The sequence below is a fragment of the Genypterus blacodes genome, unplaced genomic scaffold (assembly GCF_046128005.1).
Source record: "Genypterus blacodes isolate CSIRO-AG114 ecotype Tasmania unplaced genomic scaffold, CSIRO-AGI_Gbla_v1 ptg000029l_1, whole genome shotgun sequence".
Classification (NCBI taxonomy): Eukaryota; Metazoa; Chordata; class Actinopteri; order Ophidiiformes; family Ophidiidae; genus Genypterus; species Genypterus blacodes.
The window spans coordinates 2,812,165-2,820,405 of NW_027466842.1; the positions used below are offsets into that span (position 1 = coordinate 2,812,165).

An 8,241-nucleotide genomic window follows, 5' to 3' on the forward strand; every position below is an offset into this window, starting at 1 on the left:
GTGATCCTGGGGATCGTTCGCGAACACATGATCTGCCGAAACTAGCCCTGTTTAGAAAAAGGTTGTGTTGAAATGAGGGAACTGCGGCTACAAGTAAGCAGTCGTACATTAGGGTCAAGGTCGCAGATTAAAATGGAGGTGACATGAGCGCAGGAGCCATCAAATCCAAGAAATATCAGATTGAAGGCATGTGTTCACAGGTGCTGCAGTAAAATCAAGCTAGAACAACTTACTGACACCCATGTAGAATATAAGAACGGATCTTAGTGTGCAAATGGGATGAGTTGTGCTGTTATACATAAAATCCTGATCAGCCACGATAGCAGAATTCCCATATATTTCAATTCTTTTGATTCCCTGCAGGTATTTCCAAACCACTTGAAGTACCACTCATTGAGAATCAATAGTGCCCTCTTCACACCTCACTGTTAATGTCAAAGGTCAAAGGCTATCAGGTTATCAACCAAGAGAGAACCAGAGAAGAGTAGCCTAGTCCTCTAATTCTGACATATTCTTTAAGTTAACCATGCATCAAAACCTTGTGAAAAGGGTTTAAATCTACTTTAAGCAGAGAACAGGGGAAGCATTCAGTCTCTTAGGATTACGGCTTTAATCCGTTTGAACACAAATCTAGCTGATGTCATTAAAAGGTCAAACAGTGAGTGTTTCATGCACCTGGTGTGAAGTTTTGTGCAAAGTTTATATAGTCAGCGGTCATCTGGGTGTGAAATGAAAGTCACAGGTGTGGCTTCCTCCTCTGATCATAATCTATCATTGACACAGTGACCATATGAGCTGCTACCACACAACCGTGCCACAAAACCATTAATCACCGACACACCCAAAACAAATACGCACCAGAATGTGAGGTCACTCATTTTATGTTGCAATAGTAACACAAGTCGATCGAAGTGTGTTAGTCAGGTGTAACCAAGTCAATTATCATAGAAAACGGACATTTGTACATATCCTGTACGTCAGTCATGCATCAGTGATGCTGTCATAACAAAGATTTCCGCCTTGAAATTAGACATGACCATGACCAAACAAGAATAAACTAATTGCATATTGCGATGTTAAGAAGTGTACAGACAGTAGGACAAACGATTACAGTTTGCTGAAATTTCTTTAACTGTACAAATGAGACCAACAAATAGCTTTTAGCTTAGAACAAAGGGAGGCTGGATTAGTTATCACACTCACTCACACACACACACACACACACCGGACACACACACACACACACAAATTCAAATACACACACCCAATCCATTTACAGGAAGCGGTTTTATAGAGGGCAGTGCTGATAAAAGATAAATGAATGTAGGAAAGGAAAGAAAGAGGGAAGGAATAAAAGTGGTGGCAGAACAGACGGGCGAGAGAGAGGAAGTACAAGCGAGAGAGAGCGAGAGAGAGAGAGAGAGAGAGAGAGAGAGAGAGAGAGAGAGAGAGAGAGAGATGTCAGGGAACTTGCCTAGAGGAAGGAGAAAGCAGGGGAGAGAGTGATGCAGTCGAGCAGCCGTAGGCGGTTTGTGAAATGCTGGATGATTTTTTTTTAGGTGATTGCATTGTGCGACGCTTGTGTGTGCGTGCGTGTGTGTGTGTAGTGCACTTTTGTGTGTGTGTGTATGTGTGTGTTTGCACATAGGTCGCCAATGCAAGGATGCATACCGGTGTCATCTGCGTCATTACTAGATGAGGCTGCAGATGAGAGACAAAGGCGAGGAAACCCCAACTCTTCTCTTCCCCTCCCTCTCTTCCTCCCACCACCCATTCCACCTCTTTCTCTCTATCTCTGCTTCTCAGTATTGCTCTGTCACACACACACAAACACAATCACAATCACACACACATACAGATTTCACACCATACTAGAAGGTGGTGTAGATGATTTCTTTTATCCCTCCCTTGTCTGGCATATAAATTCACTCATGTCATCAAATGTGCCTCACAAACGACCACAACAAACATATACGCACACACACACACACACGCACACACGCACACGACAAAGGTCAAATGTACTGCTCGGTGTGTGCTGTCTGCTGTAAGTGGCACGGAGGAAATGTTTGTGACGCGCCTGTGGTCGCATCTTGCAGGGTCTGTGTGTCTGTGTGTATGTGTGTGTGGCTTCGTCTGACTATGTGTGTGTTATTTCAGACTTGTAATTCAGATATTGTTGTGTAAAAAAAGACCTCCCAGACACACAACCTGAGTAAATAGTCATTGTCATAAAGATAAGAAGGCCTTGAATGCTCTGACTGTGACCGTGACTACATGTTTACTGGGGATTTGTCATTTCTTGTCATTTTAACACATTTTTACACAATTTAACACTTTAATACTCTCTAAAAAAGTGTGTACTATAGACTAGTAGTCTATATAAATGCTTTACAAACTCCAGGGTCTGCAGGGACACGACAGACAAGATAAAATAAAATAAAATAAAATAAAATAAAATAAAATAAAATAAAATAAAATAAAATAAAATAAAATAAAATAAAATAAAATAAAAGCAACTGTTTGGGTGAATACTTGAAACCCTAATGTGACAGAATATGATTCAGAGAACATAAAAGCAGACGTTGGGGAGCGATTGCGTAAGTTATAGAAAAGAAAATTCAAATGGGGGAAAAACAGCACCTCTGTGTATGACCTTCCTACATCCTGTCACTTCAATCGCACTGCATCTGTACAACAAATGCGAAAGGAAACAAACACAACCTTTCTCTATGGAAAATAGCTGACGTTACTGCAGCTCTGCATCGCTCATCACTCCCTCTGTGGTGTGTGTCTGGGTCATGGTGACCTATTAAAACTCATTTCAATTAACTGTCTGACCTCCTTCAAAGCCTCACAGACTCTCAGTTTTGAGATTAATATAAACACTTGCATTTGCGGTTTAAATATCATGCATTTCTTTGGTTAGACACCGGAAAGTATAAACATCCAGTCTCACACAATAGTTCATCACTTTCTGTGGTGCTTTTACAGCTTGGAAAGGAATGTCTTTCTTTCTGTCTCTCTGTCTTTCTGCCTTTTTGTCTTTCTTTCTTTCTTTCTTTCTTCCTTTCTTTCTTTCTTTCTTTCTTTCTTTCTTTCTTTCTTTCTTTCTTTCGTTCTTTCTTTCTGTCTTTCTGTGCACTTCATGCTGGCTGGGTGCTGCCAGTTAAATGAGAGACCAGCAGATGGCTGGAATGTCGAAAATGCCAAAGATCAGAGGCCAACAGAGACACAATAAGATTAGAAGGGAAACAGAGAGCAACCGCCCAAAAATGGGGCTGTAAACATATCCTTGTGCTGCAAGGTGTGTGTGTGTGTGGGTGTGTGTATGTGTGATCTGTGTGTATCTCCAATAATGAGATTTTCTGAGATTAAAGGACAGTTTCTGTATATAAACATTTACAAACATCCTTGCTGCTAAACCCTACAGATTGCAATCACTGTAATTCTGCCTGCTGAGAGTGTGTTATGTCAGATGTGCTATTCTGATGCACTTTGTGACAAATTAAAGGCTCCAAACTTTGACTGCATTCACACATGTAGCTTAATATACTTCATAATTCAAGTATATTGTTGAAAAGACGTATAACACTGACGTTGAAGACACATTTTGGTTTTGAAGCACAGTAGCACAACAATAACAACAGAAACAGGGACAACTCTTGGTATTCCATGCATCCAGCCTGATTCCACTCCAAGCAGTAAAGGGTGAGGAGTGTGAGTGAGTAACATGGGGAACTCAACTTTGCATTTCAATTTTAAATATCCAGCAACATCATGGATGTACATCTAAACCAGACAATAACAACAGATGGTGCATTATGACAAACCGTGATTTCTCTCAATAAAAACCTCTGGCTCATAGAACTACAAAACGCAGCATTTATAGAAAGCATTAAGGCAATTGTGTTAATGAATCTGAAAATACTGCACTCCCAACTCCCACCCAGTGAGTCACAATGTGATGATGATGTCTGAGACAAGCTTGTTCCTCTCCTACAGCCTTGTCATCACTTCCATAAAATCTATGGGGGAATCCAGCACCAGCTTTGGCACCAATAAGTTCAAGGACCGCGATCCAGATCCAGCACACATTACCACCTTCTAGTGGAAGAGGTCAATCGCAAGAGACAAGAAATAGTACACACCAGTATTCTATGCACACCTCACAGTCCACAAGCACAGTCTACCCACACACACTTTGTGTATTCTCATCACACTCCAGCAATGGGATAATGGAAGAGAGGGAGCACGCTGGAGCCGAGCCAGCTGATACAGCGATCAATCCACCCCAACTGCAGCTCGATTGCAGTGTGTGTGTGTGTGTGTGTGTGTGTGTGTGTGTGTGTGTGTGTGTGTGTGTGTGTGTGTGTGTGTGTGTGTGTGTGTGTGCGCGTGTGTGTGTGAGAGAGAAAGGGAGAGAGAGGGAGAGTTGTGTGTGTGTGTATAAACATTTAATGTGGCAGGGCGAGCATTGCACAGATGCTAAATCACCAAAGCAGAGGAAAACACCGAAGCACCTACCTGATACCAGAGGCCAGAGAAAAGCAGCATTATGTACACTGTCGACTGCAGACTGTGATAAGATGCAGTGTGCCGCATTATGGTGTTAATAGACAACAATCAATCTAATATGTCCAAAACAGTAATATTACATGACTGATAACAGACCCAAAGTGAAGCAGATCTTGACTTTGGGTCATTATTTCATCATCTTTTTGCAGACAGATTCTCTCTCACCCCACCTTCCCCATCATACTTCCCTTCTTCATCAAAAACATTCTTTCCTCTCTGTGCGGCTCATATCTCCAAATAGCTCTGTTCTCACTACTTCACTGCCTTTATTTAGGTCCAATCTCCCAAAAAAGTGCATAAAATGTTTTTGTGTCTCTTTCTAAACACCTGTGAAGAAACTCCTTCTCCCAAAATAAAACCAGAGTTCTTCTTCCCCCGTTTTTTCTTACCAGAGTAGAACAATGCAAAACTAAAAGTAGGCCATGAATACAGGATGTGGATAGATGAAAGGTATAGAGAGGAAAAGGTCAGTTTGACACATAACGCTTGCATGACAGTGAATGATCACCATTATTACAGTACAATAAGAGTGCAGGTTAATATTGCAAAAATACATTTACCAACTACCAATTTACTATTGATAAAGTACTTCCCTAACTTCTGACAAACTCTCTTGCCCTACATATGAGGTTGCATGTTGATGTAATGAAATTGCTTCTCATGCCTCCTTATCCCTGAGAAAGGTAACTTTGTGTGCACCGTGTGGAGCATCAAAGCTTTGTGACATGACAAACAAAGCTCCTCAGATCACTGAAACCCTGAAAGTGAGCAGCTGCTTAAAGCACCATGACCACTGGGGGGCACTCTACAAAGTGTTCCTTTCCAAAAAACTTATTATGATTGAAGTTTCAACCATCAAAGAAATACATCAAGAGGCAGAAAGATGCTTAGGACCCTAACTGGTACTGGTACAGATGATACTTGCGCAGACATGGATAAGAATAGTCTATTTCTTCTCCCTGAATGGCTAAAAATGAAATGCTATTCTCAAGATAACTAATGATGAAGATGAGTAGCTGAGGGCGCCTTTGAAAATCAGACTAATCAGACACAGCGTTTGTTGTTTGTTTCCTCTTGGCGCGACCTTACATCATCAGTCTACATCATCAAAGCTTTTGTCCTGAGACTGTTTGCTGATTGGTTTTTGTGCGTCAGATAGGACTGGCAACTACACAAGTGCTAAACATTAAGAATATTATAATGATATGTGTAAGTAAGCAGCCTTAAGGTGTCTTATTTGTCCTACAACAGCCATGAAATGAACGGGGGGAAAGAAATAGCAGCCTGACCTGAATTCACTGAGATGACATAACTGAGGTCAGGTCAATGGAAACAATTGACAATTGATTTTCCATATATAGACACAGTGATCTATTTTTACCTGTTTCATTTTTTTTTGACGACAATGGAAAAGGTTTTCTTCAAACCATCAGATAACATCATTGTAACTGTGCAATGTACTAGACTGGGCTATGTTGCTTTGATTTAGCTCAAATCTACAAAAACACATTTAATTCATCAAATAAAAACATAGTAAGGAAAGTAAAGCTTGGGTATGACGATGTTCTGCAAAATAAAACAAACATTAAGAGTATAAGATCACTCGGAACAACATGGAGGTAGGTGGGAATTGACTCAGACGAACTTTGCAGCGGTGCCGTGATTTTGTATTTTCTGGCTTATGCTGACATCTAGTGGACAAAATTACTATAGCATTTCTGAATTTATTTATTGGTCGGTTCACAATAAACTTATGTCACTTCCTTGATGTATGGGGAGTTTATAGGTCGAATAAAATGTTGCCTTTTTCTGATGTAAATTATAGACGTCAGAGGTGATAACTTAATGAAGTTGACTTTGAGTTATTGTAGGGCTTGATTTAAGCTGAATTTATTCCAAAGATAAATGATTGTGTCACCTAAGTAAATAAATCTGTCTTAATTTGGTTTGCTGTAGCTTTAAGGTAATAACTTTCAATATACATTAAATGTCTTGCTTCTGGTTTTAAGTTAACAAATATATAGAAGACCATTTCCTGTCCTCAACAGTGTTTGGTGATTTTCTAGTAGCAGAAACCATTTCTGCAAAGAGGATGAAGCATGTGCTGAGTCTAAATAAGGCATGCAGTGTATTAGTGTCAAGGGCAACCCACTCACACTTCAGTGACTACCCCTCTTTGGAAGGGAAGTGTTAGCTCAACAGGGTTATGATACATTTGATTATGACTGTTTGTACCTGCCAACAAAGATCTCTCCAGGCAACAGGGTGGAAAGTGATTCATGGGAGTGATGTAATGGAGGATGAATAGTGTTAAAGGTCAGCCCCGCCGTGGAAATGATCTACTTGGGTTTCACTTCTCGTCTTTAGCAGGGATTCACCCTGGAGTCCATATTTCACTCTTCATGTGATAGAGGGCAGTAAAAACAAAGCTAAAAATAGATCAATGTGACATGAGGATTTCCCCCACAGCTGAGAAACTTCCTGCTCATCAGCTGATGGAACTTCATGTGTCAAATGTCTAATGTGTCACATCCAATGTCTAACTTACTGTATTTTATTTAACACAAGGTGACTCAAGAACCTGCTGACATCCCATTGAAGTGTATTATATTATATTATCTATTGGCTTTCTTATCCTTTATCACCAGGGGATGTAGCTCAGTGGTAGAGCGCATGCTTTGCATGTATGAGGCCCCGGGTTCAATCCCCGGCATCTCCAACTCTTTTGGGGTGGCAGTGGCTCAGTTCTTAGGGGACTCTGCTTGCGAACCGGAGGGTAGCTGGTTTGAGTGGACTGGCAGCCGAAGAGTTGCCAAGGTGACACTATGGAGGTGCAAGCCACCGAACCCCAACCTGCTCCACGGGTGCTGGCTGTCGCCTGCCTGTGGTGCCCCCTTCCCTGCATGTGTGTGTAGGAGGGTTTGCTATTATTAGGTTTATAAAATCCGGTGCCAGGAAAAAACGGGTTTGAATATCGTATATATAAAACCTGTGTGCCGAGTGCAGCGGTTTGAGAACCACTGATGTAATGTAATAAATGCATGGTTCGGAAAAAGAAAGGAAATTCCTCAATCCTGAGATCAATAATGGGGTGTTCTTCATCTTATAATGTTAAGCTTACAGTGTATATTGCAGTATAGTATTAGCTGCTTTAATTGACTTATTTAACTGAATGTTAAGTTATAGCTCCTCCCCGAGTAAAACAATCTTTTTTTTTTGATTATAAGAAATCTAAACCTTAGGAAAGACCTTTGATTTCTAAACATTCACACTGTACTAACTTTGTGTATATGCTATGTTAATCATATTCATGACTGATATGTATGATTGATGTGTATGCCACATTGCAATAAGCCTCCATAAATGAGAAAAATCATTATTATTGATGAATCCATCCATCTACCCTGCAGCTTCTGTAATCACTTAATCCTGTTCAGCTGGAGCTTCTCCCAGCATGCACTGGGGAAGAAGCAGGGAAACTCCCCTGAAAATGCTGACAGCCTATCATACGGCCTGAACCTTGATCTTCACCCAAATGAAGTAAACACACGAACACACACACACACACACAACCAGTAGAACAGCCGTTAGAGTCTTTTGCAGATGAATGGTGTCATGCTTTGCATGCTGCCTCCAATAGTTTTGTCCCACCAACAAAACCGC

The 8,241-nt window shown here is 40.8% G+C and overlaps 1 non-coding gene across 1 annotated transcript; it reads left to right on the plus strand.

The window, feature by feature from the left end:
- The first annotated feature begins 7,225 nt into the window (after positions 1-7,225).
- On the plus strand, positions 7,226-7,297 carry trnaa-ugc (transfer RNA alanine (anticodon UGC)). Its single transcript has one exon. It is a non-coding gene; the product is annotated as a tRNA-Ala (tRNA).
- The last annotated feature ends 944 nt before the right edge of the window (positions 7,298-8,241 follow it).